This window comes from Suricata suricatta, chromosome 2 (assembly GCF_006229205.1).
Source record: "Suricata suricatta isolate VVHF042 chromosome 2, meerkat_22Aug2017_6uvM2_HiC, whole genome shotgun sequence".
Lineage (NCBI taxonomy): Eukaryota > Metazoa > Chordata > Mammalia > Carnivora > Herpestidae > Suricata > Suricata suricatta.
The window spans coordinates 63289064-63298117 of NC_043701.1; the positions used below are offsets into that span (position 1 = coordinate 63289064).

General features: G+C 42.6%; 1 protein-coding gene across 7 annotated transcripts in view; it reads right to left on the reverse strand.

Moving 5' to 3' along the window:
- LHFPL3 (LHFPL tetraspan subfamily member 3) overlaps positions 1 to 9054 on the reverse strand; it is a 556172-nt gene that overhangs the window by 106955 nt on the left and 440163 nt on the right. The window lies entirely within an intron of this gene.

The window sequence follows — 9054 nt, forward strand, 5'->3', positions numbered from 1 at the left end:
ATAGCCATGTGCCTTCCTCCCCAGAGGCAGCAGAATTCTTTTGATATTTGAGGCTTGAAGAATGGTAAGAGCCCAAAGTGAAAAAGCTATTTAGTCATGGATAGTAACATGTCAAAGTGAACTGGAATCAGTAGCCGTGAAGGAGGTGATGAATTCATCTGTAATAGAGTTTGGACTCAGAGAATTCTAGCAATTTTTGGATTCACATGGGAGAGCGACATGTTGTGGCTTCCAGGAAAGACACTGGTCATAAAGACATCTCTCAGATTAAAAAAAAAACATTTAAAAAATCCCCCCAAAACATAGGTTGCCAGCATTCTAGCTAATGAGGAGGCTGGAGGCACACTTTCCAAAGCATTTTATCCATTCTCCTTCCTGGGGTGTCTCCCTGCATGCCTCTCTACCCTTTGGATGGCTGGGGCAGCAAGCCCCTGCCTGTGGAGGGAGGGAAAGAGAGCAGGGACACGACTGAGGGGAAATGCTCTATCTCTGACTTAATTAAACTCTTTTGAAGTATGCCAGAATTAGCCCTGTCAATAAAATGTTGCCTACAGGCTTCATTCCCAGCTTTTTGAAATTTCCTTTGTACTTTTGTGTTTGTTTTGAGAACAAACATAAAGTTTCCCAAAGCCATGGAAGTCTAAGCCAATGACCCCTCCCCTTCTGCAGATCAGATCATAGTGGTGACAGCTTGGTTACTGGAAAGGAATCTGCTCAGAAAGACAGTTCCAATTACACCAACAAGAATCATGAAGAAAAAGGGGGCAGTTGTGGAGGTAATCATGGAACATTAATCACAGAAAAACAATGAGAAAGTCTAAAATTTAAGGAAGGTCTTCCAGAAAGTTCAAGATGTTTAATTCATGCTTTTCATTTATGTCAATGATGTATAGAAAGACCAAATGTCTTGATAATAAAACCATATGTTTAAATAGTTTTAGATATGAATTGCTTTTGCTTATCCTTTCTTGTTTGAATCTGGCAAGTAGAGAGGTATATAATATAGTCGTTGTGTATACAAGGAAATGAAGCTCCAAAAGGTTATGTGACTGGTTCAAAGTCACAAATGACTAGAAATCTAGTCATCTAGCAACTGGTAAAGTGTGAATTTCAGTGCAGTAGAAAGTTCTATTTAACATATTTCAGGAGGGTAAGTTAGAGAAGATGGGCTGGGCATCCTGACACAATGAGATAACTGAGATTATAGTAGCCTCTTTAAGGCACCCTGGGCTTCTAAAGGGAGCCATGACGTAATGTTCACAGGTGCTTACAATCTGGTTGGGGAGAATGGCCCTTATATCTGGACTAAACAGGACACTGCAACACTGGATGGTCCCTCTCTCTCTCTCTCTCTCTCTCTCTCTCTCTCTCTCTCTCACACACACACACACACACACACACACACACACACACACACACACACACAAAGTGTCAGCACATTCTAGAAAGGGGACATTAAGTATGGCCAGGTAATGCTGGGGTTTTCAGAAAGGAGGCAGGATCTAGATGAACTGAGCATTATATGGAAGCAGGCTCTGCCTGTAGGTACAGCAGTGGGATATGTGAAAATTGATCCCAGGGAGCCAAAAGGCTACTTGGGAGACATCCTGATTTTAGTTACATACAAGGAGATCTGGGAGTTTCTGCGGAGAATTGTCCTGGGTGGTGAATAGGCCAGGCCATGAGAACCCACCCTTAAAGCTTGAGACTAAACTTTAATAGTTTGCTTTTGGAAGTGACCAGGCAGTTAGGCTAAAGCACAGAGCCCTGGCAAACACATGGGGTTCATTTGGTTTATGCTACTCAGCAGTGTGGTCACCAGCTTTCTTCTTGCCCTGTAAGGCGGTTGTGAATATAGAAAAGTAGGATAAATCAGGACATTCAGAAACTCAGAAACAGATTTGGCTGGCTGGAAAATTCTATACTATATAGTATTAATTTAGTGTCCCCATTTTCTAGGAGAGCTCTCTCTTAGAAAAACTCCTAGAAAAAGTTAGGGGCTATAATCAGTATGAACGTTGACAAAGATTTTGTTAAAGAACTTCACTCTTCAGTTAAGATGGGTATGGAGAGGAATTTTCTCAAAGAACATCTTGGTCAGCCACAGGGCTGATACTAAGGGAGAAAAACAGAGCTTATGGCTGGATGGCTATACTAGGTAATTTTTCTGTTTTCCTACTACTCTTTAAGGTGTCTAAACTCTTTTTAAGGTACATATGGATTTAATAGAAAGTGATGGGGGAAGGGAGATTGATGCCTGAAAATAGGAGCCAGTTTCTTCTGGTAGGTTGAGCAGTGGGACATGAAGCTGGAATCTAGCTGCTCTCTTCATTTCCTTTTCCTCATGGAGGATTCCCTTGCAGAGTTGGAGGTTGGATGGAAGATGGAAAACCCCAGAAACCCAATACAGTTAAAAAAATTCCCCATTAGCGTTTCTCTCAACTCCAGAGATCTGCTGGAGTTTACAGACCTTAAAACTGACTTATTCCCTTGCCTCTGTCTTCGGGACTGAGCTAGGTTTTCTCTCTTATTTTACCAAGAATACCATGTGCTAACTAGCTGTGGTATGGGGGGGGAGAGGGACGGGGACGGGGACAGGGACGATATGTATGTAAAAGAGGTAGAGAGAGAATTTAAGAAGTGCAACTTGTTTACTGACCTCCATTACAGTTAGGGGAGGCAAGTTGTCAGTGGGCATGTGATAGAGGCTGTGAATTTATCTTCATTTGGACCTTCTCAGTTTCCCTGTACTTCCCATACTATAAGCATCTTGCCATGTTGTGTGTTCTAGAGTTTAAAGATATTATTTTTTTAGTTTATTTATTTTTTAAATATTTATTTATTTGAGAGACAGAGCACAAGTGGGGAAGGGGAAGGTGGGGGGGGGGGGACACAGAATCCGAAGCAGGCTCCAGACTCTGAGCTGTAATCACAGAGCTCAACTTGGGGCTTCAAGCCATGAACTGTGAGATCATGCCCTGAGTTGAAGTCGGATGCTTAATTGACTAAGCTATCCAGGCATCCCAAGTTTATTTATTTATAAGAGAGGGAGAGAGAGAGTGCAAGAAGGAGAGGGGCAGAAGGGGGGGGGGAGAGGGAGAGAGAGAGAGAGAGAGAGAGAGAGAGAGAGAGAGAGAGAGAGAGAATGAATGAATCCAAGCAGGCTCTGCACTATCAGCATGGGGCCAGACTCAGGGCAGAACTCATGAATAGTGAGATAATGACCCCAACCGAAATCAAGTCAGATGCTTAACTGACTGAACCACCTAGAAGCCCCACAAAATACTATGTTTTTTTAAAAGCAGAGTCCATAAATGCAAGAATGGTGCTCAACTAAGAAGCAACAATTATTTCCCACACTGGTGTAAAGAAAAGTTTGATGTGTTGGACGTAGAGAAATGTGGTGCTTTCCTAAAGGGATTTTCAAGGGCAATTCTGGCTATACACAATTTTTTTAAGAAATATATTTTTAATGTTTATTTTTGAGAGAGAGCAAGCAAGAGCCAGTAAGCATGTGATTGGGGGGAAGGGCAGGTAGAGAGAGAGAAGATCTGAAGTTGGCTCCATGATGACAGCACCGAGCCCAATGCAGAGCTTGAACTCACAAACCATAAGATCATGACCTGAGCCAAAGTCAGAGGGTTAAGAACCCTCAAAGGTGTCCTGTGGCTATACCTAATTTTTTCCCTGCCACAGATTTTAACCACAACTCCTGCAGTCTTATGGAAGGATAAGACAGAGAATGAACGAAGGTGAAGACAAAGATGGTGGGAGCAGCAAGTGAGACTTGGTGTCACACCTCAGGAACCTGTGTCCTTGCCCATGAATGGTCACATGCTGGAACTGTTCCAGTAGCATCTTTCTCTCTGGCTTCAGCCATTCTCAGAGCATTCACAGGAGGAAGGCAGGGAGAAGACTACCTTACTCTCATTAAAAAAACAAGAAAGTCAAGGTATTGACTGGCCTTAGTCAGTGAGAAAGCATTAGACTCTCAACACTGGATTCAGTCTGTTGTCTTACATGTATCATTTAGGGACAAAATAGACCACTGCACACTTTCTCAACAGTAAGAGAGCGAATATAACAGAAAGTGGTTTTTATAGTCCCACTGGATGAAGCCCTACAATAGATTGAAAAGATAAAGTATGAAATGGTGTGTGAAGAGAGGGAGCTAAGTTAACAGAGGAGTCAGTCTGAAACGCTGTATCTGATGGAGGATGCCCATGCCTTCTGGAGAACACACTCTTGAATAGTCTGTTCATATCTCTCGATACGTGCTGAGTGCTCTGAAAGTTGGGCTGTAGGTGATTCTGTTCTGCTTATCAGACTATACATTAGTTGACCCACACCATGTGTCAGAATTTATAAGAACAGAGCCAGGAAGTCTGCTGAGAACACTCTTCATGGAGGAATTACGTTTTCTTCTTCCACGTGAGAAGAAAGAGAAATGGTGTCTACTCTGCCTATGGTACTACACACGATTTATAAGACATATCACTAGGGATAGGCTGCGTGGAGCACATTTTAAAAAATTCAATGAGAAAGACCGTAAGGAAGATGAGCATCTCCAGTCTATTGCTCTCATGCTTTCTATTGTTTCAGAACATGTGGCTACACTGGGACCAAGCTAACGTTAATTTGGGGCCTCACAGTTGCTGTGTTTCAACAAGTCGCCCAAATTATACTGAAAGCACTTGCAAGACTTTCCTGTACCTGAAGGGCTGAGAGCATCGTCTGGCTAACACAAGGCCTCAGGGATGACGTTATGAGTGTTTCTGAGTGGTTCCCAATGCAGCTCTGAGAACGAGCGTATTTGAGAAAATGGAGGAACTGTCTGCGGATGAAAACATTTAAAAGACAACAAAACAAACAGTGGAAGGTAAGTGACTTGCAATAGCAGAGATGCAGCAGAATAATTAAAGATTGTAACTGTGCCTAGACATACATGGGGCATGATAAGATGTGGGGCTTGAAGTCATAATCCTGAGATTGAGACCTGAGCTGAGATCAAGAGTTGGACACTCAAGAGTTGGACTGAGCCCAGCTGGTGCCCTAAGAGAATTTTCTAGAACTGTCTTATTGGTTGTGAACAAAGCTGGTCTTCTGGTCTTCTGGGATATATTACATTGTTTCTTTAAAAGTTATTTTCTAATAATACAAATGCATTCATATGATCTGGGTAATTAAACTTAATTGTATAATTAGAACAAATGAGCACAATTAGATTGCATTAGCCATATGTAACAACATTATTAGGTACATAACTCTTTTCTTCAAGGTTTATAAGGAACTCCCCCACCCCCACCCCACCCCATACACAGAGTAGTCTTACCCCACAAGACTGGGAACTGTCATCTTACGTTGTTCAGGATGGCACCTATTATTTCAATCCGTCTTACTCCCTTGCCTACAAGGAATTACACAGTGGCACTGGAGATATTAATGAGGCATGTTAGTGAGAACCCATGCCTAAATAGCAGAGTGAGAAAGTTGATTCTATGATATAAATAATAGCTGCATATATTTAGTGTTACATTACACAAGGTACTAGGGTAATCATTTTATGTATCATATCATCCAAAATATGATAATAGTATGGGGTAAATGTTATTCTTATCTTACTTGACAGATGAGGAGGCTGAACAGATAGCAGCCCAACTACGGATAATTCCAAAGTTCAACTCCTAGCCATTATGCTACTTTGACTTTGATATAATTGACTATTTTATTTTTATTTATTTATTTATTTTAATATTTATTTATTTTTGAGAGAGAGACAGAGACAAAGCATGAGCAGGGAATGGCACAGAGAGGAGGAGACACAAAATTCAAAGCAGGCTCTAGGCTCTGAGCTGTCAGAAGGCAGGGCTTGAACCCATGAACTGTGAGATGACCTGAGGCAAAGATGCTTAAAATGGACTATTTTAATTCTAAATACTGCTGGTTAAAGAAAGTCTCCACTCTCAGCTCTTTTATCTTTCTTTGTGGATAGCTGAATTTTATATAAACATTTTAGTCTATACCAGTAGCTAAGCTGGATATGGATCATTGAGCTGAGGCAGGAAAATTTTCAAAATGAAATTGTTTCCATCCAACTATATTGCTTCTTGCTGACTGTTCATTTAATACCCATTGAACATGAATTGTTTCCAAGAAAAGAAGGCAAGGGTAGTAGAGAATCTGTCCACTGAGAGGGTCTGGCATGGACATAGACATGGTGTGTGTGTGTGTGTGTGTGTGTGTGTGTGTGTGTGTGTATATACATATATATATATATACACATATATACAAGATACATATAAAAATTTAAAACCATATATATAAATGTATATTTTTAAAGTTTATTTTGAGAGACAGAGTATGAGTGTGTATGTACATGAGCAGGGAAGAGGCAGAGAGGGATAGAGAGAGAGAATCCCAAGCAGGCTATATGTGGGGCTCAAACTCAGCAACCATGAGATCATGACCTGAGCCAAAATCAAGAGTCAGACACTTAACCAACTGAGCCCTCCAGGTGTCCTCCATCTTAACCATTTTAAACAATACCATTCAATAGTGTTAAGTATATTCAACATTTCCGTCCAATAGATTTTCAGAACTTTTTCATCTTGCAAAACTGAAATTCCATATCTATTAAACAACAACTTTCCATTTCTCCTCCCGCCAGCCTTTGGAAGCCAACATTCTACTCTTTGCTTCTATGAACTTGATGACTTCAGAATAGTCACGGAAGTGGGATCATGAAGTGTTTATCTTTTTGTGATTGGCTTCTTTTCTTAGTGTAATGTTCTCCATACTGCATCCACACTATAGCATGTGACAGGATTCCCTTCCTTTTAAGGTTGAATAATATTCCATTGATGTATATGCCATATTTTGTTTATCTATTCATCCATCAGTAAGCACCTGGGCTGCTTCTACCTCTTTGCTATTGTGAATAACACTGCTCTGATATAAGGGTGCAAATACTTCCTTAAGACCTGCTTTCCGATGAATCCTGGTAATCTACCCCCAAAACCAAGAGCACACCGTACACACTGTATGATAGCTAACTTGACAATAAATTATAAAAACAAAACCAAAAAAAGCTCTGGAGCCCTATGTCCTCAGAAATTCTGATTCAGTAGGTCTGAGGAAAGGCCTGGGAATCATGTGGTTCACCCAGCCCACCACAGGAGGTGTTGCTCTCGGGAACAGTTTTGGGAATCACCGCTACTGAGCAACTGTTCTCTAGTGCAGGGCTTCTCAACCGCTGCAGCTTCGTTGACTCACTGAGAACTTTTATAAAGTTGCCGATGCCTGGGCTCCTCCACCTCTAGAGATTATGATTCAATTGATTTGGAGTATGCCCTGGACACTGGGATTTGAAAAGCTTCCCAGGTGATTCTGATATGCAGCCGAGATGGAGAACCACTGTTCTGGTACATTCCTATTAATCAGTGCCCTGAATTGTTTGTCTTAGCAATAAATTAACAATCTTAGCTCAAAGGACATGAAAGAATCTCTCATTGACTAAATATTCTCTGACTGTACCACTCACCTATTTATAGTAGTTTACAGCAGGCTTTATGTCATTATCTAATGGAATCCCTCACATATGCTTGTGAAGTAGGGTGAGTAGATATTATCCCCATTTTATTGATAAGGAAACTGAGATTCACAGTTTCTAACAGCGCACTTGGAGATATAAACACAGATTAGGTACATGTGCTTCCCTGAAAAGACATCATGGTCCAGTCATGGAGTCAGAAGATGGAAACGGGAATGTGGGTGTAAAGAGTGCAGTACATCTAACAGGAGAAACTTAACAGAGCATCATGGGGAGGGGAAGGGGGAAAAAGAGTCAGGCAGAGGGAGAAAGGGAAATCATAGAGACTCTTGAATACTGAAAATGAACTGAGGGCTGTTGGGGGAGTGGGAGAGGGGAAGGGAGGTGATGGGCATGGAGGAGGGCACTTGTGCGGAAGAGCACTGGGTGTTATATGGAAACCAACCTGACAATAAACTATTAAAAAAAGAGTGCAGTGCAGATCTGCAAATATATGAAAGTTCACAGAAAGAGGTTTAGGAAGAGTAATTTGTGAAGAGAAGGGATTGAGAGAAGGCTCTTTAAAGGAGGTAGTTCTGGCTCCTCTTAGAACTGATAAAAGTTCTTTTGAGGGTCTGAATGGAAGGCAAATGGTACTGTGCTCCAATTGGTTCCCTTTATTAGAATTTTAGAATTTTGTAACCCAGACTGTGTAACTCCCTTAGTGCTTTTTGTTTATCATATTTATAATAAACTCTGTTGTTCTTCTGAAAAAAAAAAAAAAAGACCCTGCTTTCAATTCTATTGGATATACCGTGAGAAGTAGATTATATGATAGTTCTATTTTTAATTTCTCGATGAACCACATACTGTTTTCCACAGTCCACTTGGTTTTTGTTATTGTTGTTTAATTTAAGAAATGGTTTATTTTCCATCAACCTCATTTCCACTTTCTTTGCCTTTGTGGAAGAGCAGCTGCGGACCGCTCAGCGGCCGTTCCCGCCCACTCAGTGGCCTGAGCAGTGGGCGCCGCAGACCAGGCTGCCGTGGCCGGCTGAGCGCTGTGGTCTCCGGCGGGGGGACACCGCTGAGCAGGCACAGAGGGCCCCGCGCGCCTTCGGACCAGACTGCGACCTCGGGTTGGGTAGCAGTGATCTCAGGGGCAGGAGCAGTCCCTTCCCCCTGAAACTCCTCCTTGGTCCCAGCCTTCTCAGCAGTGACCTGCCCTTCCTTTTCGGTGTCTTCAGGGTCTCCGCAGAAGCAGACATCAGGCAGGACCTCCCGTGGGTGTTCACGGGAGACGGAGCCGCGCGTGCGCAGAACTCCCTGGGCCGGCACCCGCCGTGTCCGACCCACCGGTGAGCTCACTTGTTGGTGCAGAGGATGGCAGTGCCCAGAGGGCGCAGAGGAGTCTGTGACACAGAGCGACGGGAGGCAGGGTAACGGAAGACGCCTCCGTGAGAGGCCGGTGGTCAGCCCTGGGATCAGTCAGCACCGGAAGTCTCGGCTCCTGGAAGGCTGCCTGG